Here is a 26249-nt window from a genome sequence, read left to right on the forward strand (position 1 = left end):
TAACCACTGCACCACCAGGGAAGTCCCCCACCCCACTCTTATATTCTGCCCTCTGATCTTTCAATGTGGGTGGGATTCATGAAACTGTATTTCTTGCCAGACTCCTGCCTTCCACTGTATATGGCTGTCTATCTTCTTGTAGGTTTCCTAAGCAATATGAGGACAGATGCCACGACTAACTTATTCACAAATGTAATCTTGGCACCTATCACGATGCTTGGCACAAAGAATGAGCTTAGTAAATGCCTGCCGAATAAATGAATGTTGACGTGCGTGAACTGTCCAATATATGCTGTAACTACTGATTGCAGAAATCATTTCACTCACTCACTTCTTGATCCAAGATTTATTAAGTATCTCCTACGTGCCATGAACTATGTAAGGGGCCAGGGTGACGAAGATGACTAGAACATTATCCTCTGCCCACAAGGATCTCCAGGTGGGAGAGAGAAGGTGTGGAAGTGAATAATATGACTAGAGCTATCATAAAGGAATGAGCAGGCTGCTCTTGACACCTGCCTGAATAGGTGAGCTAAGGCTTCTGAGCCAGCTGACTGTTTGGGATGAGTAGCAGCTCTCTAAGTAGGCAACTCGGGAAGGGGAGGCACTCTACTCAAAGGGAACGGGATGCTGTGCATGAGGCTGGGTCAGGGTCACTTTGCATTGGACAAAACAAGTCTCATGGCCAAGCCTGACTTCAACAGAGTGTGAAGAATAACCCTCCCGCAGAGAGAATAAGTGACTCTTTGGTGAATGGCAATATGAGCTCATTGCCCGTGTGAGCGGTCCTGCCCGCAGAGAGTAAGCTCCAGGACTGTTTGATACGAGTCAACATTCCCATTTGAAGATCGACCAGAATTCAGGAATTGAGGGGAACCTACAGAGTGTCTCTCACATTTGATGATGCCAGTCCACCAGGTACTGGCTTTATCAGTTTCATCTTTGACCGAGAAGCCCTGTGATCTGGCCATGTTGTGTGTACTTTCCTTCTTTGTCCTATTCTTCAGAATAGGATAGAGAGAAGACCCATCCATCTTTGGCTTTGTTTAATGTTTAATAGAGCTTCTATTACTACTGAGCTATTGCAACAAATACTGACATTCTCATCTGGTCCCTCAACAGTCACTCAGTATGCCCCCCTAGCTCCTCCAAACTCAGGGACATTAATAAAACCTTGCTCACATCTCCTCTACTTGCTGCCTAAGAAACAGAAACTTTCTCAGAAAAGGCTTTGAGTCATCCCTCAGGATCAATTCAGATCCATCTACACAAGTCCTTAGGAATGAAGAAAAGTCCTTAAGAATTGAGGCAAAAGGTAGTATATTGCTATTTGTTCTCTTCTCTTTTGTATTCTTTTCAGGACAAGATCAGTCACAAGGATGGGGAATTAGAGAGTTGGATGTCTGTGCTCAAATCATCGTATTAAGTTAAACATTGCTGAGTGGTATTTTAAAATATAAAATTTAAATTGGTTGCACCATATCCCTATTGCCTACAAGTTGGTAGATGCAGTGAAATTTAGAAGGACATCACCCACTTTCTAGCAATGTTAACAAATTCTGCTGTGTCAGTTCCCATTGTACTACAACACTCAATAAAGAAAACATAAACTTCTAATTTTGTTATAATTACACAGGCTTTTCTGAGGTATCAATATGCCTGGAGCAAAAACTTTATTAAAGTCAAATCCAGCAATATGGTGCTCTCAGGACATTGTTTCAGGTATTATCTCAATAACCCTCCACCTTATAGTGTCCACTTGAGGGCTTCTCCTCCATTCCAGTTGCTGGACTGGCAGTTGGTTCTCCTGGCACGGATGGCATGCAATGCAGATTCTATCACAGGGTGGCACAAGACTCAGGTGCCTAATTAGGTACCAGCATATCCTTGGCATTGGAAATATACTGAGGCACAGCCACTTCTCACTAAACACTGTATTTTGCTTAAAATTAATTCAATTTTTAGCAAGTCCAAGCAGCTATCATCTTCTTGTCATACATGCCTATCTCAACAGTTGGCTCTGCTACATAAACGATCAGATCTTCACATACATATTCATTTATGTAACATCGATTGCCAGCCAACATGGTTCTCTAGCCTTCTTCCCCATTGCCAGGCTGTGATAAACTCTACAGTTGCTTTCCCCAACTTTTCTGTCTTTTGTTCCTATTATTTTCTGTGAGTGTCTGACTCCTCACCAGTAAGGCCTCTGAGTAAGATCTTCAGTTCTGAGTATGGAAGGGTAGACAGAGGCTGCGACTGGCCCTTCCACAGGCTCCGTGTACGGGAGCCAGGTCACGGGAGGTCTTTCAGCGGCAGGGCCAGGAGTAGTGAAGAGAGAGAAGCCTGGGATACCTACCTCAAGAACCTAGAGTGGGGCACAAAGCAGCAATAGGGGTAAATGAAAAACGAAAGTGGTGCAACCATGGTCACACGTGGAGACATATTCACTGAATATGAATTCAAACGTCTCAGTAAACCCCCATGTATTCATTCGTAAAATTCTGACAATAGGACTTCCCTGGTGGTGCAGTGGTTAAGAATCCGCCTGCCAATGCAGGGGACATGGCAAGATCCCACATGCTCCAGAGCAACTAAGCCTGTGTGCCACGACTACTGAGTCTGAGCTCTAGAGCCCATGAGCCACAACTACTGAGCCCTCGGGCCACAACTACTAAAGCCTGCGCACCTAGAGCCTGTGCTCCGCAGCAAGAGAAGCCACCGCAGTGAGAAGCCTGCGCACTGCAACGAGGCGTAGGCCCCACTCGCCGCAACTAGAGAAAGCCCACGTGCAGGAACGAAGACCCAACACAGGCTAAATAAATAAATAAATAAATCTATTTATGGGAAAAAAAATTGTGACAATAATAACCCCTTACTGCACAGAGCTATTATACCATTGAGATAAAGAATATAAACTCCACACAATAATACTTGGTTCACGTTAGGTGCTCAATAAAGAAGATGTGGTGTACATATATATGAAATATGATGCAGCCATTAAAAAAATGAAATAACGCCATCTGCAACAAAATGGATGGATGTAGAGGTGATCAAACTAAGTGAACACGGTCAGACAAAGACAAATGTCATAGGATAACACTTATAGGTGGAATGTAAAAATTGATACAAATGACAACTTGACAAAACAGAAACAGACTCTCAGACTTCAAAAAGACACTTATGGTTACCAAAGGGGAAAGGTGGGCAGGGGGGATAAATTAGGAGGTTGGCATTAACATACACACACACACACACACACACACACACACATATATAAAATAGATCATCAACAGGGACCTACTGTACAGAACAGGGAACCCTACTCAGCACTCTGTAATAACCTAAATGGGGAAAGAATTCGAAAAACAATAGACATATGGATATCTATAACTGAATCAATTCGCTGTACACCTAAAACAAAAACAACATTGTAAATCAACTCAACTCCAATTTAAAGTAAAAGTTAAATGAAAAACAAAACCAAAAAAAAAAAAGGAAAGAAATGCCTACTCTATTACCCTCAGGCCTAGTGACCTGGGCTGGTGTCACATCCCTGGAGCCTGAGCAGCCTTGGGTCCCCTGGCTGGAGTACACTGGTGCTGAGGGAGCCAGGGGGGAGGATGTGCCAACAAATGAGCCCCGCCCGGACTCAGAGTGCCCCGTCCCCTCTAGATGGGACTACAATCACCAGATCCAGGCAGGCCCTCCTACACCTAAGCCAAGCCTACTGCACCCAAAAGATGGTGGACCCTCTGGGCTCAAAGAGCGTTGACAAGGGACCTGGTCACCAGGTCCCCTAGTGGTAATGTCCCCACCTCCAGCCTCCTTCCTTAGAGTAGCCCCATGTACGGACGACAGCACCCTCAGCAGAGTGGTTATGCAGGGGTTGGCATCTGCCAGGGTAAGGGGGAAGAAGGAATGAGGCACAAGCCCTTGAGTCTTTGTGCTGGCACACTCCCCTCTCATTTACAAGCCAGGAACACAACCTTCCCTAAGGCTCTGGCTGCCTGAGTCACCGCACTGGAGCATGAAGAAATCCTGCCGCCTTGTGGCCGCTTCCTGTAACAACAGCTATAAACCCGGTGCTGCTGGGCACTTAATGTTCACAAGGCCTGAGGGGCGTTAAGTGATACCTGCCCTTAAGTAATGTCCTGGGATAGGTCATCGAAGAAGAATTCAAAAACGGGAAGACTTTCCAGAAGCCCATTTCAAGAGATAACTTTTACTCACACTGTTTAAGGGAAAAAGAAAATAAAAGCACATGTAAAGATGCTCAAAGTGGCTAATTATCAGAGAAATGAAAATGAAAATGACGAGCTATCACATCGCACCAGTCAGAATGGCCATCATCAAAATGTCTACAAACAATAAATGCTGGAGAGGGTGTGGAGAAAAGGGAACCCTCCTCCCTGTTGGTGAGAATGGAAATTGGTTAAGAGCCACTGTGAAGAACAGTATGGAGGTTCCTTAAAAAACTAAAACTAGAGCTACCAAATGATCCGGCAGTCCCACTCCTGGGAGTATATCCGCAGAAAATCCTATTTCAAAAAGACACATGGGGCTTCTCTGGTGGCGCAGTGGTTGAGAGTCCGCCTGCCGATGCAGGGGACACGGGTTCGTGCCCCGGCCTAGGAAGATCCTACGTGCTGCGGAGCGGCTGGGCCCATGAGCCATGGCCGCTGAGCCTGTGCATCCGGAGCTTGCGCTCCGCAACGGAAGAGGCCACAACAGTGAGAGGCCCGTGTACTGCAAAAAAAAAAAAAAAAAAAAAAGACACATGCACGCCAACGTTCATTGCCCTATTGAAAATGGCCAAGACATGAAAGCAACCAAAATGTCCATCAGCATATGAATGGATAAAGCAGATGTGGTTGATATACACAATGGAGTATCCATCAGACATTAAAAAAAGAAAAGAATGAAATAATGCCATCTGCAGCAACATGGATGGACCTAGAAGTGATCATTCTAAGTGAACTCAGTCAGACAGAGAATGACAAATATCATAGGATATCACTTACATGTGGAATTTAAAAATTGATACAAATGAACTACTTCACAAGCCTGAAACAGACTCGCAGACTTCAAAAAGAAATTTATGGTTACCAAAGGGGGAGGGTGAGCAGGAGGGATAAATTAGGAAGTTGGCATTAACATACACACACTCATATATATAGAAAATATGTCATCAACAAGGACCCACTCTATAGCACAGGAAAGTCTACTCAACACTCTGTAATAACCTAAATGGGGAACGAATTCGAAAAAGAATTGATATATTGATATTTATAACCGAATCAAGTTGCTCTACACCTAAAATAAACACAACTTTGTAAATCAGCTCTACTCCAATATAACCTAAAAGTTAAATTAGAAACAAACAAAAAAAAAAAAAAAAAAAAGAAGAAGGAAAGAAATGCCTACTATATTCCCCTCAGGCCTGGTAACCTGAGCTAATGTCACATCCCTGGAGCCTGCGCAGGCTTGGGTCCCAAGGATGGAGGGTACTGGGGCTGAGGGAGCTGGGGAGGATGTGCCAGCAAATGAGCTCCCGCTGGCCCTGTAGTGCCTGGTCCCCTCTGCATGGGACCACCATCCCCAGATCCAGGCGGGACCCCTACAGCTTAACCAAGCCTAGTGCACCCAAAGGATGGTGGACCCGCTGGCCTCGAAGAGCTTTGACAAGTCACCTAGTCTCCAAGTCTCCTAGCAGTAAGGTCCCCACCTCCAGCCTCCTTCCTTAGGGTCTCCCCACGTACGGATGACGAACCCTCAGCAGAGCGGTTTTGCAGGAGTTGACATCTGCCTGGGTAGGTGAAGCGTAAGGGGGAATCTAATAACTGGTACAAATGAACTACTTGACAAGCCCAAAACAGACTACAGATTTAAAAAAGAAACTTATGGTTACCAAAGCGGAAAGACAGGCAGGTGGGATATATAAGGAGGTTTGGATTAACATATACACATTAATATACATATAAAATAGATCATTAACAAGGACCCACTGTATATCACAGGGAACTCTACTCAATATTCTGTAATAACCTATATGGAAAAGAATCTGAAAAAGAATCGGTATATGGATACGTATAACTAAATCACTTAGTTGTACCCCTGAAAGTAACACAGCATTGTAAATTAACTGTACTCCAAAATAAAATAAGAATCAAATTTTAAAAAATGTTTAACTTATTAATAATCATGAAAAGCAAAAATAATCTTTTCTATTTGTTTTGTTGATTAGTTGACAAGATAATACTTGCACTGAGTTTATCATTTTTGTAAAACTGGGAGAAACTGGTAAATGGTTATCACACATAACCAGTAAAGTACTTCGAAAAATCATTCCACATATCCCCAGGGATAAAAGCATCCTAGTACGTAAGACACTGAAGGACGGTGTTGCGTACTCCATTTAAATAGATGAAAAACAGACCAATCAGAAACAGTGTGATTAAGGATCCCAAACACTCCATGATGCTGGGCACAGAGAACACACATTTTCATTTTAATCAAATAAAAACAAAGGGCATTCCTTGTTTAACTCACCTGTAGAACCTGCTCTCCTGTTCCTCCTGCTTGGGGGTCCCTGGGGCTGGGTGAAACGCGACTCTTTCCCTTGCTCAAGATGAGAGATCAGAGCTAGTTTGGAAGTGGACGATGCTTGAAGAGAAGAAGAAACAACACAGTGAAGCACAGAGTCACACGGAGTCTCGGCGAGGAGAGTAACCCCGGGGGAACTGAGCAAGAGGTACCCTAAACAGGTACAGGACAGGTTCTGGGAGGAGATCTTGGACAGTGCTTCCAAGGTAGCCTGAGACACTCTGGGAGGCGAATTTCTATTTAAAGGAAAACAAAATGTTTTACCTTCCTTGTGAAAGAATGGAAAATTCTCTAACTGTGGAAAACAGATGTATGGCTCCTAGGAGCAACTCCCACATGGAGACAAAGGGGCTGAGTTCTCTCAAGATAATCTGGAGGTTCAATACTAGGGTGAGGGTACCAAGAGATTGCTCGAGCCCTGGTGTACCCAGAGAATCACCTCTAAGGCAGGTACAGAGGGAGGACAGCTTTTATGATGGAAAAAGAAGGAAAGCCTTCTTGGAAGTCAAATAGACTCCAGGGCTCTGTGTACCTGGAAACTCTTAACATCGCCATTTGGGGTCAGTTAATAGTTATAAGAGAACCTTTAACTTCTTAGGGCCCAGAGAGAACAGCAGCAGAGAGGCCTTACATAGGAAGGCCTTACATAGAGTTCTCCAGCATCACGCTCCTGTACAAGGCCCTCTAAGCAGTATCCAGCTGGCCCATTCCTTGTCAGTGAAGTACACAGCCACATCCTCAAAAGCCACTGATTCCTGAAACGACAAGTTCCTCTATCCCAGGCCTCAGGACTTTGGTGATGGTCAAAACTGTCAATGAGAGGCTGAGAACAGCATCTACAAGGACGTATATTTAGTACTGGGTCCCTCATGTGCCTGAGAGGTTTTTGTGTAAAAGTTGGAAGGTGTAGAGGAAGAGGACACAAATTAAAGGTAGACAGCCAGCCAGAGTTCCACATACTTTCCCAGTTAGAACAAAATACATCTTCACTATGAGCTTCCAAACATAAGCAACCTCCAAATAGACTATAATATAGAAGCTAGGCTTGGGCCTGAGCATGAATGTATATATATAAAAGAAAACCTAACATATAATGGGATATGGCTGCTACCTTAGCTCTGAGCCCCTTCCCACTTTGTATAATATATTTGGCTGATTATTTGGGCTGCTCACATTCCTGTCATTTCTCAATTGTGCTTTCATCCAAGTTCTTCCTCATTCTTGTCTCCTTTCTCACGACCCCAGGCACAATGCTCTCACATTTGTCCATGACTCCCCACCCCCATGTAGAGGTAGTGAGGTTAGAGTAGCATAGGAAAGTACCGTTTACTTGAGATGGGCTAGAGAAAAGTCTGTTTATCAAAGGACAACATTAAGAGAGTGAAAAAGTGGGAATTCCCTTGCTTTCCAGTGGTTAGGACTCTGCGCTTCCACTGCAGGGGGCCCGGGTTCCATCCCTGATTGGGGAACTAAGATCCTACAAGCCTCGAGGCACGGCCAAAAAAATAAATTAATAAGAGAGTGAAAAAGCAAGCCACAGACTGGGAAAAGGAATTTCATAATACATACATCTGACATAGGACTCATATCCATAATTACTACAACTTGGAGGAAAAAAATGACAATGGGAACGTATCTCAACAGTGACTTCACATAAGTGGACATCCACATATCCAATAAACATATGAAATGGTGCTCTGTATCACTCCTTAATGGAGAAAAGGCAATTAAAAAACCCCAATATGATATCAGGAATGAATGAGAGGGCTTCCCTGGTGGCGCAGTGGTTGAGAGTCCGCCTGCCGATGCAGGGGACACGGGTTTGTGCCCCGGTCCGGGAGGATCCCACATGCCATGGAGTGGCCATGCCCATGGGCCATGGCCACTGGGCCTGCGCGTCCGGAGCCTGTGCTCCGCAACGGGAGAGGCCACAACAGTGAGAGGCCCGCGTACAGCAAAAAAAACGGAAAAAAAGAATTAATGAGAAGTATTTGCAAGGATGTGGAGCAACTGGAACTCTCTTGTACTGCTGGTAAGAGTATAAATTGGAACAACCATTTCAGAAGATTGTTGAGCAACATCTACTAAAACTAACCAAATGTATAGCCTATGACCTAGCAATTTGACCCCTAAAGATACACCCCAGAGAAACGAGTGCATGCGTTCATGAAAAGGCATAAGCAAGAATGTTCACTGCCTTCTTATTCATAGTAGTCGAAAACTGGAAACAATCAAAATGTCCATCCACAGTAGAATGAATAAATGAAATGTGGTATAATCATATAATGGAAAACTATTCAGCAATGAAAAAGTACAAACTACTGCTATGTGCAACAACACGGGTGAAGTTCACAGACATAAAACTGAGCAAAAGAAGGCAGATACAAAAAAGTAAATTTTGAATGATTCCATTTACATGAAATTTAAGAACAAATAAAACTAATATATTGTCATAGCAGTCAAAATAATGGTCATCTTTTTTTGTTTTGTTTTGTTTTGGCCACGTGGCTTGTGGGATCTTAGTTCCCTGACCAGGGATTGAACCCAGGCCCTTGGCAGTGAGGGCGTGCAGTCCTAACCACTGGACTGCCAGGGAAGTCCCATAAAGGTCAACTTTGGGGTGGACTGCTTGGGATGCTGCATGAGGGAGTCTGTTGAAGTACTGATAATGCTCTATGTCTCAATATGAATGATGGTCTTACAGGTGTGTATATTTCTAAAAAGTGAGCTATACAGTGAGTTATATTTATTATAAGTTATACCTCAATGAGAAAGCAAATTTACATATTTATATATATAAGTATGTTACATATATTTTATATATGCATATGTAACATATATAAACATATTTATACACACTTGTATACTTTAATATGTGCATATATAAATATTTCTGTACATATGCACATGCATACATGCAGGGGCAGAGGGAACCCAGCTCACCTGGGGCCAGGTTGTTAAGGACACTGTTGTCATCGTCTGACCTCTTTTATTCCTGTCTCAGGGAAAGGTAACACTCTCAGGAACTGAAAGTAAAGAAAGAAGCATTAGTGACAATAATTCTACTGACCCTAATTCTTGCATATAACATCTGACCGATTCTTTTTGGGGGCTACATGAACTATCAATACTATTCATTAGTTATTGCCTTGTATCGGTGGCAATTCTCAAGTCACAGAGGTGAGACAGCAGGCTTAAGAGGGAACACAGAAACAGAAATCGTGTGGAGAATATAATTAGCATACTATTTCCCAGGTACATATTCAGCTGACTGGTTCAGCGAACAGATGCGAAGGTGGACTGACAAAACTAATTTTCAGTACTCCAAAGAAGACATCTTAGGAAAGAGGACAGAAAAGGAAACTAGGGCATACAGTGCTACAGTGGAGAGAATGTTATGGGCTGAAAAGAAAACTGGAGTTCCAATTAAGATCCCTAGAGTCAGGACTTCCCTGGTGGTCCAGTGGTTAAGACTCTATGCTTCCACTGCATGAGGGTGTGAGTTTGATCCCTGGTCTGGGAACGAAGATCCTGCCCGCCACACGATGCAGCCAAAAAAAAAAAAAAGATCCCAAGAATCCACACAGTCAGACAGTTTGACAGTAGTAAAAGTCAAAATGGAATTTGAAAATAGTTTGAAATAATTTGAAAATATTTTATTTTCAAAGTCAAAATGGAATTTGAAAATAGTTTGAAAATTTGAAAATAGTTCATTTGGAACATCTTTTTTTTTTTAGATTTGATGTGGGATCTCTTTTTTTTTTTTTTTTGGCTGTGTTGGGTCTTCGTTGCTGTGTGCAGGCTTTTCTCTAGTTGCGGTGAGCGGGGGCTACTCTTCGATGCGGTGTGCAGGCTTCTCATTGCAGTGGCTTCTCTTGTTGCAGAGCAAGGGTTCTAGGCACACGGACCTCAGTAGTTGTGGCTTGCAGGCTCTAGAGTACCGGCTCAGTAGTTGTGGTTCACAGGGCTTAGTTGCTCCACAGCATGGGGAATCTTCCCGAACCAGGGCTCAAACCTGTGTCCCCTGCATTGGCAGGCAGATTCTTAACCACTGCGCCACCAGGGAAGCCCTGATATGGGACCATTTTTAAAGTCTTTATTTAATTTGTTACAATATTGCTTTTGTTTTGTTTTGGTTTTTTGGCCACAGGCATATGGGATCTTAGCTCCCGGACCAGGGACCAAACCTTCACTCCCTGTACTGGAAGGCGAAGTCTTAACCACTGGACTTCCAGGGAAATCCCATATTAGGAACACTTGATGTCTCTCTACTACTATTTTTTTCCTCTAAATACAGATTGATTATAAGATGACCATTCAATTTTATAAGAGTGTTGGGGATAGGTGGTGAGAAGAAAAACACTACCATATTAAATGATCCATCAACTTCATGACATGTCTCAAATACTCCAAGTTCTAAATATTGTTGCATCAGGGAAGCCAAGCAATTTTATTTGTAAACTAATAGTTCTAACTCCGTTTCTAGGTCAGTTAACTAGTTCATCATTAGGAAGTAAGCCTTCTGCCATCCTACAGAATGAATCAGCAGGGTTTACACATTAAAGGCAACACCTGAAATACAAATAGCCGTCATCAGTTAGATTGGAAATCGTTAATAAGCATAAAAGCGCACGCACTCGTAGACTTAAAAACAACTTCCATTTCAACTCCTTCTCTGCAGTTTGCTATTAAGTCTCAGGGTCCATCAGACAAAAGACTTTATACAGTCAGCACATAGCCCTTTCCTCCACTGACCCTACTTAGTGAAACCAGAAAGCTATCCAGGAAGGTAGAGGAAGCTGAGGCTGTCAGGGAAAGAGCTGTCAGGGGAGGCTAAAACCCACATCTTGATAGTTGCAGGGATTCCAGGGGTGGGAATGGGGGGGGGGGGCGGGGAACGGACAGGGAAGAGTAGCTATAAGTGTAAACAAAAGAACTTTAAAAGAAAACACAATGTGGTAATTCCCTGGTGGTCCAGTGGTTAGGACTCTTAACCTGCCAATGCTGGGGGCCTGGGTTTGATCCCTGGTCTGGGAACGAAGATCCCACAAGCCCTGTGGCACTGTCAAAAACAAAAACAAATAAAACAACACAATGCAAACCTACACAGGTAATGCTGCTAAATTCATGGATGGTTTTGTCCAAAGGTAACAAAAGCAGGGATTCATACTGAGTAACTGGGCACCCCTTGTAGTTGTGTACTTTAATTCTCTTAAATCATACTGTCTTAAATGATACTGTCATCGTATCTTTGTAATAAACATCCCTTACAGTGGATACTTAATATTACTGACATATTAAACATATGGCCTTAAGCAAAAAGGTGTGATCTGTACAGTTGACACTATGAAAAGCAAAGCATCTGGAAGTAGAACAGCAGCAGAGGCCACCCTTACAAAGTACAAAACACTCCTCCTTTCCTGTGGGGAAAACCCTAGCTATGGAATTGAAGCATAAACAACAAGCCCAGGTGGGAAACAAATCACAACACACTTCACTAATGGCAGGGACCATACGTTTTATCTGATTGATTGTGAACCTTAACAATTACGTTATGACAATTACGTTAAGAGAATGTAATGAGGAGTGAAATAAAGGATGTGAAGAGAACTAAATCAAGAAATGCTGGGCTTCCCTGTTGGCGCAGTGGTTAAGAATTCACCTGCCAATACAGGGGATACGGGTTCGAGCCCTGGTCCGGGAAGATCCCACATGCCACGGAGCAACTAAGCCCGTGGGCCACAACTACTGAGCCTGTGCTCTAGAGCCCACAAGCCACAACTACTGAGCCCGCATGCTGCAACTACTGAAGCCCACATGCCTAGAGCCCGTGCTCCACAACAAGAGAAGCCACCGCAATGAGAAGCCCGCGCACTGAAACGAAGAGTAGCCCCCACTCACCGCAACTAGAGAAAGCCCACGTGCAGCAATGAAGACCCACCACAGCCAAAAATAAAATAAAATTAAAAAATAATAATAATAAATAAATAATGTTTCCATAGCCCCAATACTGTGCATAGGATATTATATGCTAAACATTAGACACATATTAGGTGCTTGATAGATATAACCCCTCAAGAGATTTTTATTTTTATTTATTTATGTTGCACTGCACAGCACGAGGCATCTTAGTTCCCCAAGCAGGGATGGAACCCTGTGCCCCCTGCAGTGGAAGCCCCGAGTCTTAACCACTGGATTGCCAGGGAAGTCCCAAGATTTTTAGATTAAACATTCATATGACATCGGCTTGGTGCTTTGTGACTGCCTGGAGGGGTGGGATAGGGAGGGTGGGAGGGAGGGAGATGCAAGAGGGAAGAGATATGGGAACATATGTATAACTGATTCACTTTGTTATAAAGCAGAAACTAACACACCATTGTAAAGCAATTATACCCCAATAAAGATGTTAAAAAAAAACAAACCATTCATATGAGCTAATCCAAATCCAGGGCTCCACGCGTTCTCCAATTCTGGGAAGGAAGTATCCTCCATGGGGGTGGGGGGAGAAAACCATTTCAGTCTTCTCAAAACTTTGGGTACTCTACGAATCACTTCCAGATTGGGTTTACACCTGGCCAGGCGAGTAAGGCGAATAAAGTGTTCACAGACTGATTTCCTGAGACCACCTGAAAAGGGAAAGAGCGTGAAGTAGTTGTGCACAGGCCTAGGGGTAGGGCTGGGGTCTCCGCAGCCTGGACAAGACGGAGCTGGAGCGACCGAGGGGAGCGTTCTCTGCTGACAGCGCGTCCTAGAGCGCAGACAGTTAAAAAAATTTGAGGACCTCGGTGTCAACACTTGAATTTGTGTCAGTATCCAAGTCTGAATAGGCCACGGGCTGTCCTGGGGACGAGAAACTAGGCGTCAGGAGCCTGCGGCCGGCGTCCCCGGCCCGCCAGCGCCCCCTCTCCATGCGAACGAGTCGAGCATGGGCGTTGGGGTGAGGACCCCGGGAGCAGCAGTAGCCGCGCTGGTCTGCCCCAGGGTCCTTCCCGTCGTACTCAGACCAAGCCAGACCCGCTCACCGTGGGCTCTGAGTGGCCTCTGCCCCTTTCCAGCGAACAGAGCTTTGGGGAACCACTCGCGGGTCTTCAAAAACCAAACCCTCACGTGCTAACAGCAATGGCTGAGCCGGAAGTACGTCATCACAGTGACCTGTCAACCTATAATTTACCTTAAATTCTCTCTAGTGATTTTAGAGGACCCCACATCTCGGTGGTTCCTCCTTCTAGTTCCCACCAGACGAGCCTGAGGAAAAAAAAGCGAGGTAGTGTCTTCCTCTCAGGCTCCACGTTCTTTTTTACTTTTTTGGCCGTGCCACACGGCTTGCGGCATTTCATTTCCCTGACCAGGGATCAAACCCTGGCCCTCTGCAGTCAAAGTGCAGAGTCCTAACCACTGGACCACTAGGGAATCCACGAGACTCCGCGTTCTGAGTCAAGGCAGAGGACTTGGCTTGTCCTAACCTTAAGGCCGGAGAAGGAAGCAGGGCCTTCATTCCATTGGATATCGGGTGAAGGGGCGGGGCCCAGCTGAGCCAATGAGCAGTGGAGCCTGCAAGGTCATCCTTCCTCTTGGAGGCAGGAGCCTCTTCCCTGCCCGGACAGGCCCGGCCCCTGCCTGGCAGATTTTCCACCTACTGGTGAGTCCCTCCCTTCAGGGCCTAGAGGAGAAATCAGGGACCTGGAGAGACAGCTGAACTGGGCTGAGGGCCTGACCTGGACGGGGTGGAGACCTCAAGACAGAGGAGGCACCGAAACGTTTGCTGAATGAATGAAAGTCGAGGAACAGAGTAGCGATCTTAATATATATCCAGAAGACCCTTAGAAAGTCAAAAAGTCGGTGCTTTTCTGTCCTGCATAGGGAGAACCACCATGAATGAGTAAGGGAGGGTGAGAAGTGAATCCGGCCCCAGTTAGAAGCCTACACACAGTCCTGTAACCTTTCTTAGACTTGTCCGCCACTTCATTTGTCCACCACTGCCAAATGTCCTCATGTGTCTAGTTCCTACCTCGGCCACTGTGATGCCCCACATGGGGCTCACAGTTTACAAGTCTTTTCATCTCACACTGCCAAGAAGGCTGTCTCCAGAGGAGCACCCAGCCCTCAGCCATATCCTACTGAGGCCGACACTTCCCCGGGATCCACGAGGCCCTTGTGTGGAATCCAGGTCACATCTTTTCAAGATAACCTCAAGTCCTCAATCGTCTGCATAACCTGAGAGCTTTATAGGAGTGTCTGTGGTCACCTCCAAAAGACCTTTAAATATGCGAGAGCAGGGGTTAGGATCTCCCTGCTCAAAAGAACCTGGAGTTTAAAGCACTACTGATAACATTGTTACCGAAGAGTGTCAGCTTACTCCAGGGCACTTCAGTATTCCTGAGGAGTAAACATGATTTCTCTTTCCCTCCCACTGGGATGTTCTCAGATGTAAGTCACTGCTCCTACTCTTTGACATATTTTCCACGTAGAAGATATGGAGCCTGGAAATCATGCTGACAGTTGGAGGAGGCCATTCCCAATTCCCATCAACCAAAGATACCCGGTTAGGTAGGTTTGCCAAGGCAAAATCAAAACAACCTATACCAGGGAATTCCCTGGTGGTCCGGTGGTTAGGACTGTGAGCTTTCACTGCTGAGGGCCTGGGTCCGATCCCTGGTTGGGGAACTAAGAGCCCACTAGCTGTGCAGTGAGGCCAAACAAACAAAAAACCCTATAGTGTAATACTCGTCTTAGAACAGCAATCTAGTTTTAGCAAAACGTCACTGTTCCTAATATTAAATTAATGCAATTTGAATATTATCGAATTTGAATGTTCAGCTGTAATTGTGTAATAACCTATAAACATAGGAAATTTATATCAAGCTTTAAGGGTACAATATTTACAAGCTTTAAGGGTACAATATTTTTTTACACATTTTTACAAATTCTTACTCATCCAATTGCTTTAAACATAACCCATATTAGCATAATTTTAGCCATTTAGAGCCTGCCTGCTTTGCATAATTCGTGAAACTGCACCTAACGTCGGCCAGCCATGGATTAGACAAACTCTGTGGCCGTAAAAGACCCCAAACCGCTGCTGCCCTTCAACGCTCTCTGAAGGGCAGAGACTCCCACCTTGCTGTTGAGCAACACTGCCTAGACAAGTAAGCCTCCTTTCCAATTTGCCTCTCCACCCCACCCCCTCTCCAGGATTCCCTCGCCTTCTTCCCCTGCTGGGTTAGCCCTTCAGTAAGGGACTTCCCCTGTCCTGCGATCTGTACAGAGGCCGCCCAATGTAGTTTGTTGTACAATAGTGCCATCTAGTGGTCTTATCTTTTTCTTTAAAAAATTTTTTTGGATTGAGGTATAGTTGATGTACAATATTATATGTTTCAGGTCTTGTCTTTTCTTGATCATCCCTCAAATCCTTGAACGCACCACAGAATTGAAACAATATAGATATTCTTGCCTCTTCAGTTCTTTAATACCATTTATTGAATGCTGGTTAGATCATTACTAACGGCATTGAATCATCATGCCACCCATGAATATTGGCTTCCAATGACATCCTCAAAGGTTATTACAATAACTGCAAATACAAGTCTTACGCAGAATATTCAGGAAAATATTAACTGTAATAGGTTTCCTGGTCATGTTAAATTTACCATTTGGAATGTTATAGTCTAATCACTGAATCACATATTTTATAACCACAACTGCTCTTAAACTGCTGTCTTAGTCCATTCAGGTTGCTAGACAAAACACTATAGCCTGGGTAGCTTATAAAGAACAGAAGTTTATTTCTTACAGTTCTGGATGCTGGGAGGTTCAACAACAAGGAATCCAGCATGTTCGAATTCTGGTGAGGGCCTTCTTCCTGGTTCATAGACAGGGCCTTCTTGCGGTGCCCTCACATGGAAGGGAGCTAAGGAGCTCTGTGCGATCTCTTTTGTAAGAACACTAATCCCATTCATGAGAGCACCTACCAAAAGCCCTGCCTCCTAATACCATCACATCAGGATTAGGATTTCAACGTATGAATTTTGAAGTGGACGCAAACATTGAGACCATAGCAACTGCTATAATCTTTGCGTTCCTGGAATGTGATGTCTTTCAATGTCGGTTATCCTTCTCCCTTCCATACCACCACCACCAACGGGGAGGATAAGCAATAGGCCCATGCGAAGAGTAAGAAGAGCAGTTCAATTCACCCAAGAAATGAATGTCCCCTTCCAGTGCAGCTTAAGACTGACCCAGGACAGCATGGCGTCACTGCATCAGTGGGGGGCAAGAGAGGACATGTATCAGAAAGCCTGTTGAAAGCCCTCAGAGGAGAGAGGTGTGGCCACCCCCAGAGAACTGCCTGACATGTTGTGCGGGGAAGAGTGACCACCCTCATGGCCAAGAGTGGGGAATGCACAAGATAAAGGATATTTGCTGCCACCTCTCTTGTCCTTGGGTATCGTAGCCCATAAGCAGCACTGCAGTAGGGACGCAGAAGAGCAAGAGCTGACACAGGGGCCCACAAATGCGGCCCACCCCAAGGGTTGACAGCAGACCCACAGTAGCCCAGAGCCTTGAATTCAAACCTGTGCCTAAGATGAATGAGTTACCCCGATTCAGTCAGCATCATTCTGATGGCCCAGTGTCATGTGATCCTGTGGGAAAAACCCACGCTGGCCGCCCTCCTAGAAATGAGGTCCAGCCATAGGGCCCTGGCACAACCCTACAGGTGTGCATTCTGGAGCTCTTTAGGTCAGCCCACACACTGAGTAAATGCTCAGAGAGCACCCCAAATGGGACAAACAGAGCACAGGGCCCATAGAGATCACAATCTACTCTCGGAGCACCCCATCTGACAGTCCTATTTGACCTAGCCACACCCAGACAACAGTAGATGACTTTAAAAATGTAGAAGAAGGGGGGACTTCCCTGGTGGTCCAGTGGGTAAGACTCCGCGCTCCCAATGGAGGGGCCCAGGTTCGATCCCTGGTCAGGGAACTAGATCCCACATGCATGCCACAACTAAGAGTTTGCATGCCGCAACTAAGAGTTCACATGTCGCAACTAGGAGTTCACATGCCGCAACTAAGAAGTCCACATGCCGCAACTAAGACCCGGTGCAGCCAAAATAAATAAAAGGATAAAAATAAACCAATAAAAAAAAATGTAGAGGAAGGAACTCCTAAGTGCAGGACCCCCTGAACACCCTGGGCACATGCCCTGGGGTGGGACCCTGTTTTCCTTGGTCTAGTGGTGGTGCTGGGCATGCATTTAAGTGCATGGCCAGAGAGTTGCACATACCATTTCACAATGGCCAGAGGTTGGTCACATGGCCAAACACACCTGCTGAAAAAACTGGAAAATTTAGCAATTTCTGTGGAAGCAGGAGAGAATGGAGACTAGGTGACGAGTAACAGTCATTACCATGTCCACTGCACAATAGAATGCAAGATAGACTGGAAATGTGAATATCTAGCTTTCCTATACTCTAGAGTGAAAGACAGCAACAGAGAAAAATGCTGGGAAAGGCCAGAATAGCCCATAAGGCACATCAGTGCCTATTAGGAAAGAGTAGCCCCTAAAGAGATACAATCCCATAGGTGCGTGACATGGCAAATGGAACAAGGGCAGGATTTCAATGCCCATCTGTCCCTTAGACCAGTTCCTCTTTGCACGGTGATCACAACCACAAAGGATAGACCTGGAAATGGCTCTAGATTCAGCCACCGGTAATGTCACACACTCCTCCCCTTTGTCAACTACTTGGTGCTTTTTCAACACATTTCTCCATATTTATACAATACGTTAAAATAAGAAAAACATATAGCAGGTCTGATCTCTATCTCCTCCACACACTGAGAAAGGCTGTAACTCTCTGGGCCACAGCTCAGCAAATATTCCCAAGTAGAAGGTCTGGGGAATGTGAGATTCATGTTATGTGTCTCATCTCTCTCAAAAATCATCACATTGCATTGGTTGCTAATGAATATCTACAAACTGTTGTTCAGTGTTTTTTTGTGTGTGTGTGTTTTTTAAAGTGTGGTCCACTTTGAAAATTTTAAAGATCCAAAAATCCACCTCTTCTCAAGATGTAGAAAAACTGAAGAAGGGTCTTCCTTGGTGGCGCAGTGGTTAAGAATCCGCCTGCCAATGCAGAGGACACGGGTTTGAGCCCTGGTCTGGGAAGATCCCACATGCCACGGAGCAACTAAGCCCGTGCGCCACAACTACTGAGCCTGCGTGCCACAACTACTGAAGCCTGTGTGCCTAGAGCCCGTGCTCCACAACAAGAGAAGCCACCGCAATGAGAAGCCAGTGTACCGCAACGAAGAGTAGCCCCCACTCGCCGCAACTAGAGAAAGCCTGCACGCAGCAATGAAGACCCAACACAGCCAAAAATAAATAAATAAATAAATAAATAAAAAATTTTTAAAAACCTGAAGAATATGGCCCCACCCTTACAACAAAAAATAGTCAGACTGGGACCTTCCTGGCAGTCCAGAGATTAAGACTGCAGGAGGCACGGGTTCAGTCCCTGGTCAGGGACCTAAAATCCCACATGCTGCATGGCACAACCAAAAAAAAAAAAAGATAGCCAGATAATCTGAAACTTTTCCTTGAACACATCAGAGAGCTGAAGTCTCAGGGCAAACAACTTACCTAAAATCTAAGGAAAGACAGACACTCTCAAGGTCATTCCTTATATTCATCTCCTTTGGGGACAGTCCACCTTCCTGACCAATCCTGCTATGGAGAAGCTCACCACTGCAGAGTTGGAAATAACATTGAGTCAACTGGAGGGAAAACAAAAAATAAAAATACAAAACAACAATAACAAAACAACCAGCATATAAATTCATTGTAAATAGAATGTCTGTCTTGGGAATTCCCCGGCAGTCCAGTGCTTAAGACTCTGCCCTTCCAATGGAGGGGGCACGGGTTCGATCCCTGGTTGGAGAACTAAGATCCCACATGCCACATGGCACGGCCAAAAAATTTAAAAAAATAATAAGGCTGTCTTTAAGAAAACAGACAAAAGAGGCTGTAGTAAGAAAGGCAGAGTCAAAGTGCTAAGCTTCAAAAAGTCTTAAGGCTAGATAGGATCAAAGAAAGGGGAAGAGATGGGGAGAGGGCATCTGGGGGAGCAGAAAAAGCACAAGCTCAGAGGAAGAAACTGAAACAGTGTGTGTTGCAGTGAGTGGAGAGGACTGGCTGGAGCAGAGTCTGGGGAGGGCAGGAGGTACAGCTGGATTGGGATAATCAGGCCAAGAAGGGGAGGGCCTGCTAACCTGCACTAGGGGGACACACAGAACAAGATTACATTTAAAAGTTTCTCTCCAGGATGAATTCTCCAATGACGAATAAAATTTGAGTTCTGAATGAAGACTTTCCCACATTTCTCACATTCACAGGGTTTTCCTCTAACATGAAGCCTTCAGTGCTGCTTCAATCCTGAACTCTTGTTGAAGCCTTTCCCACACTCTGCATTTGTAGGGCTTCACCCAAGGGTGGATCCATGGATCTTGGGGTTTTCTTTTTTCTTTCCTTTTCTTTTTTTCCTTTGGATCCATTGATATTGATTTAAGCTGACTTTTTGCTTGAAGGCCTTACTGTAGTCCTTGCATCTAAAAAGTTTCTTTCGGGCTTCCCTGGCGGCGCAGTGGTTGAGAGTCTGCCTGCCGATGCAGGGGACACGGATTCGTGCCCCGGTCCGGTAAGATCCCACATGCCGTGGAGCGGCTGGGCCCGTGAGCCATGGCTGCTGAGCCTGCACGTCCAGAGCCTGTGCTCCGCAACGGGAGAGGCCACAACAGTGAGAGGCCCGTGTACACGTAAAAAAATAAAAGGTTTCTCTCCAGTGCTGACTTGCTGGTGCTGAGTTGAAGTTAAAGGCTTTGCCACACTCTTTACACACCTGGAAATTGCAGATGTGTGAGCTGACCCCAACATTTTTTTCTGATCTCTTATGTGCATGACATCTATTTTTCTTTTTCTTTTTTTTTTTTTTTGCGGCATCATCAATTAAATGTCAAACAAAAAATTAAATCAAATAACTTAGACATTCCAACTTAGGGGTATGTGAGGAATGCTATCACGAAGCTTGCAAACTACCTGAAAACATAAGCAATATAAAAGATTAGAGAAAACCACACTGGGCCAGGAGAACACAGATCAAACTTCCACCCACACTGACTAACTAACCATAACTGCAAGGTAACATTTGGCCATCATGACTTAGCCCTAGGCCATGACAAAATTTCACAGACTGGGTGGCTTAACAGAAATTAATTTTCTTATGGTATAGGAGGCTGGAAGTCCAAGATCAAGGTGCCAGCTGGTTGGTATCCTCTGAGGCCTCTGTCCTTGGCTTGCAGATGGCCAACCTCTTGTTGCCATTTCACACGGTCACCCCCCATGCATGTGCACCCCTGGTGTCTGTGTCCTAATCTCCTCTTCTCATATGGACACCAGTCTGACTGGATTAGCGACCACCCTAACAGCCTCATTTTAACTTAATTATGTCTTTGAAGATCCTGTCTCCAAATACAGTCACATGCTGATGTACTGGAGGTTAGGGCTTTAACATATAAAGTTGCGGGGGGACACAATTCAGTCCACCTGCCATATGCTGAACCCATCCCGCGCCTAAGCACCGAAGCCTCACCACCTCCCTACGGACATGGTCCAAGCATGTTCCCTCCTCCTCAGCCCCAGCAGTTGCTATTCCCTCTGCCTGAAATGCTGCCCCTAAATGTCAGCACATCTCGCTCCCTACTTTGGTCTCTTGTTCACATGTCCCCTCATCAGAGTCTGTCCCTGATCACTCTGTCTATCCCTTTCTATACCCCTTCCCTGCTTTATTATCCTTCATAGCATTTACCATTACTTGCCATAAAAATTTATACGTTGTGGGGTTCATCCGTGTTTAACATACACCCAGGATTTTTAGAAATCATGTATGGTAAGGTCACAGACAAGGAGACAACTGCCTTGGAAAGAAGAAGTACTTACAGTTCCTGAAAAGAGGGGGCATGCCACACCATGCAGGGGGCCCATGGGGAAGCACCATGGGGTCAGTCAGGAGGCAGAGGAGTGGGCAGAAAGCATAGGCAAAGGCCTCTATTACTAGAGCGGTGGGAAGTTGTTAGGTGGGGATGTCCTCCTGCAGGGCAGGAAGCAAAACACAGATGTTGGGGTCTGTGGTTGGAAGGTTTGTAATAGGATTTTTGCACACCCAAAGGGGAAATATAATCAACTTCGGCTGTTAGTTTGACCCTATGATCAATGGATGCCAAATCATCAATTACAACATTTTTAAATGTTGGTTAGAATATCCCACATTTTTGGCATTACGCCAATATATTCAAATGTTGGTTAATAAGAGAATAAGCGAATGAGTTTCCATATGACTAGTTTATGCCTGTCCTCATGTACACCCATGTCCTAAGGGTAATTCTTGCTGCCACCACTCGGGTTCCAGGGTTCATCCTGTCCTCTCAGGCCAGGTGTACCTCTTCTCTGTACCTATCTTGTCTTACCTGAAACCTATCAGAGGCTCCTTTTGGTGAATATAGATGGATGCATCTTTACCTCAGACACAGTTTCCATGAAGTACCTGCACTGGCTTACCTCAAAACTCAAGTGGACAGAGGTCAAAGGGAACAAAGCTCACCTGAGGCTTGGTTTTAAGGGACACAACCTGTCACCATCTAGCTTCTTCAATTCTTCTTATGGAGAGAAGTACGATTCTCAGTAGCTTAAGGCAGAGAATTATATATCAGCCAGATGGACTGATCGCAACTCCCATAAAGAACCCCTCCCCCAGGTTCTGTTTTAACATTTAACATTGTTTGTACTGGCAGCGTGATTCTCTGCTCACAAGAGGAAGATAACAGGCACATCTCAGAATGCTGAGACAACGCAGAGATCATTCCAGTAAGGAGCCTGAGAAAACTGTAGGTTCCATGAATCCAGATTCATAATCACAGGATCACAGGAAAGCATCCAGGAGAGGAAGTTGGGGGAGATAATGGATACAGGATTTATAAGCCAAGAAGAAATGTGGAGCCCCCAAACTGTAAATAGAGTTCCCTAGAGACTACACACCAGAGATAGGAAAATGTTTATTAAATATGCAGGCATCATTAGAGCGAGACTGAATCCATAGCCTGTGCTTTTCAACACCACTGCATCTCTCTGTAGTATGACTGTGCCGATTAAAGCTCTATTATCAAAAACCTCAATTCAAGATCCCCTTATCTGTCCCACAGGACAAGGAAAGGCTATTGATGTGATCTTGCCCTTTTAAGTACTTTATTCTTGTGTACTCAATGCTACCTAGCTTATGTAGAGTATTAATGTATTTCTATTAATACGACCCAGTAAAATTATACTCATAAAGTGACAGAACTGAATGAATCAATTTGCCCACTAAACAAACAAAATGTACATACGGTGTGTTGAAAAATATAGCTCCCAATATAAAACCAATCTAGAAAGAGTGACAATATATTGAAGTTCCTAGCCACTCTTGGCTAAGCTCTCCACGTATGTGTGGTGTGCCTTTAGTTTATCCCGTGGCCCAGTACTAATACTAGTCTGATGTTTCCCTGCCTCCCCGGCACCATTACCTCACACTCCTTGTCATGTGTTGACACTGGCTTAAGGATCATATTTTTAATTTAAATTAATTTTATAGGAGCCTAAACAAACTATGTGATGCATTCAAATGGCAGATATAACTATTGTGAATTATCAGCGTTCCCTCCGTGCGAATGGCTTACTGAGAGTTGACTGTGTCTGGCTTCATGTGATAAGAATAGACTGATGCTATTTGGTCTATTCAGTTCCCTCCATGCTTCTGGCAATGTGTGAGCAATGTGTTGTTTCCTAGCATGTAACTGCTTTTAATAGAAGGCAGCAAAAGTAACTACTCTTTGATATGTGATGTTATTAAGATATTTGTAGTTTTCTTTGAAAAGAGAAGCTGGTGTGATTAGGTACCTTTTGTTCCATTAACAGCAATAATAAAGATGCTACCACTCCTCAAAAAAAAAAAAAATGCAGGCAAACACTGGAAGACCTTGAAAAAGTCCTTAACTCTCAACCTCTATTTTTTTCCTGTATAGAAATAAGATAGTTGGACTAGACAACTTCAAATGTCCTTTTCAGCAATAAAGTCAATGAGTCAAAGGAACAAAACTGAAACAAGACTTACAGATGGTTTAACAATAAATTTTGATGACTCCCTACTACTATTTTTTTCCTAAGACATATCAACGGATTTTAAGATTCTTCATTAATTTTATCGCTCTGGCAAGGGTGGGGAGAAGGTAAGTTGGAAAAAAAAAGAATGGTAGTCATGTTAAAATTACATCCCAAGTTATAAGGCATGTCCCAAATATTACAGTATTATAATAGTAACCTACTTCCAAATCCCACTCTGTGTCAGCTACTTAGTTCATCACTGGAAAACAGGGATCCTGCTGTGGATTGATTCTGCGAGGTACACTCATTAAAGACAATGCCTGCAACACAACAGCTGCCACTGGTTAGACCACAGATTCCCAACTGCATAAAACTGTATGTGCTGGTGGATCTTTACACTTTAACTGGTTTGTTTTGAGACAAAATGATTGCTATTGTCACACCTAGTTCTCCTCCCTCTGCTCATACATCATGCATGAACAGCAAGACAAAAATCTCACAACCCAATTTCAGGTCTGCAGTTTCGCCAAGTTCATGGTATTCTGACTCTAAAGACTTCCAGGGGGACTTCCCTGGTGGTCCAGTGGCTAAGACTCCGCACTCTCACGGCAGGGGGCCCGGGTTCGATCCCTGGTCAGGGAACTAGATCCCACACGCTGCAAGTAAAAGATCTCACATGCCGCAACTAAAGATCCCCCGTGCCGCAACTAAGACCTGGCACAGCCAAATAAATAAATAAATAAATAAAAAGATTGAAATAAAAATTAAAAAAAAAAAAAGACTTCCAGGAAGGTGAGGGAAGCAAGGCACGTGGGTCACGGGAAAAGTTGTCAGATGATGCTACACACCACATCTTTGTGGGCAGAAAGACTAGTAAGGACAAAGAGTAGTTAAAAGCATGAACTGAAGGACACAAAAGAAAACACAACACACATTTTCACACGTAAAGCTCATTTCACAGAGCTTCTATCCAATATTAACACAAGTAGTGATTTCTCGCAAATAGAGTAAATAGGTACTCCTTGGACATGGATGTTCTATTTGTCTTTGTACCTATTTGTCTGATACAGTAGATATGATCAACAGACTTCCACGTGTGGTTGCCCTATACGAGATTTTCTTAACAGCAGCACTAATGGCATTTGGGGCCAGATAATTCTTTGTCGTGGGAGACTTCCCTGTGCATCGTAGTATATTTAGTTGCATCCCTGGCCTCTAGATGCCCACTAGATGTCAGTAGCAGCCCTATCCCCAACTGTGACAACAAAAAATGTGTCTAAACATTGCCAAACGTCTTCTAGGAGAAAGGCGCAAAATCACTGCCAGTTGAGAACCACTGACCTATACTGATATATTCACACATTCCCTGAAAGAGCAAGATGTGGTTGAGAATGAGAAGCAGAGAAGTATGGGTGCCGTTGAGACTTAAGTGGGAGATTGAGGAGAGAGAGCATAAAATCATTGATTGTAACCAGTCACTGACAGAGTTTTGAATACTCACCTAAGGAACTTGGGTTTTGTTTTATAGACAAGAATCATTAAAGGAATTTCAGAAAGAGAGTGATACGATTTGATTTTCATTTTAAGGAAATTTTCTTGATCTAAGAATGAGAGAGGACTGAAAAGACAACAGCTATCACAAAACTCTGACGTGGTAACTGGAAAATAGAGCAGAGGATGTGGAAAGGAAATGGCCAACCTGCTGCATCTGTGAAATGGAATCATTAAAACGTAGTCTATTTATAAGGGTGCAGGATAGAGAGGAACTGAAGATTTCCATGAGGTTCCTGGGCTGAACAAGTGGGCAGGTGGTGGAGAAAACAGGGGTTAGTGTGTACCTGTGGGTAAGGATAATAAGTTCATTTTTGTACATGTGGCTCCCAGATGTAATTTATTTTTATTTATTTATTTTTGGCCATACCACGCAGCTTGTGGGATCTTAGTTCCCTGACCAGGGATTGAACCCAGGCCCTCGGCAGTGACAGCAAGGAGTCCTAACCACTGGACCACCAGGGAAGTCCCCCAGATATAGTTTAATCCAAATGGGTAAATAATCCTGTCACCTGGTGACACTGTATAGAATTAGAAGAGGGACAAGACTGGATCCCTACGTGACTACTTATCTTTAGAGGGTGGACAGAAATGGAGGAAACTCAAAGGAGGCAGGAACTAACAGGTCAGGAATGTCAGGAGAAAGTGGTGACCAGAGAGCCAAGAGGACATTTGCAAGGGGTGTAAATTATCAACAGGGATACATACCGTAGACGATGAAGCCTGAGAAGCCAGGCGCTGGTAGTAACCTCAGTTCAAGGAGTTTGGTGGGAGCAGAGGTCAGTTGCTACGGGCTGAGGAGCTAGTGTACAGACAGAAGAGAAATAGAGAGTAGCTGTCATGAACCAGAACTAGTCTTTCAGGACAACTCCCACTCTGCAGGGCAACAGCCTCCAGCC

The 26249-nt window shown here is 44.4% G+C and overlaps 1 protein-coding gene and 1 non-coding gene across 2 annotated transcripts in view; both read right to left on the reverse strand.

Moving 5' to 3' along the window:
- Nucleotides 1-25: 25 nt before the first annotated feature.
- The window catches only part of ZNF662 (zinc finger protein 662), a 38283-nt gene continuing 12059 nt past the window's right edge, over nucleotides 26-26249 (reverse strand). Inside the window, 3 exon segments of the mRNA XM_089919095.1 lie at nucleotides 26-6666; nucleotides 9550-9632; nucleotides 19252-26152. The gene's annotated coding sequence lies outside the window, so the exon portion shown is untranslated.
- TRNAQ-UUG (transfer RNA glutamine (anticodon UUG)) lies at nucleotides 13944-14016 on the reverse strand. The gene has a single exon. It is a non-coding gene; the product is annotated as a tRNA-Gln (tRNA).

The sequence above is a fragment of the Delphinapterus leucas genome, chromosome 10 (assembly GCF_059928025.1).
Source record: "Delphinapterus leucas isolate spDelLeu-1000000601 "Yukka" chromosome 10, BTC_Dleu_Yukka2, whole genome shotgun sequence".
Classification (NCBI taxonomy): domain Eukaryota; kingdom Metazoa; phylum Chordata; class Mammalia; order Artiodactyla; family Monodontidae; genus Delphinapterus; species Delphinapterus leucas.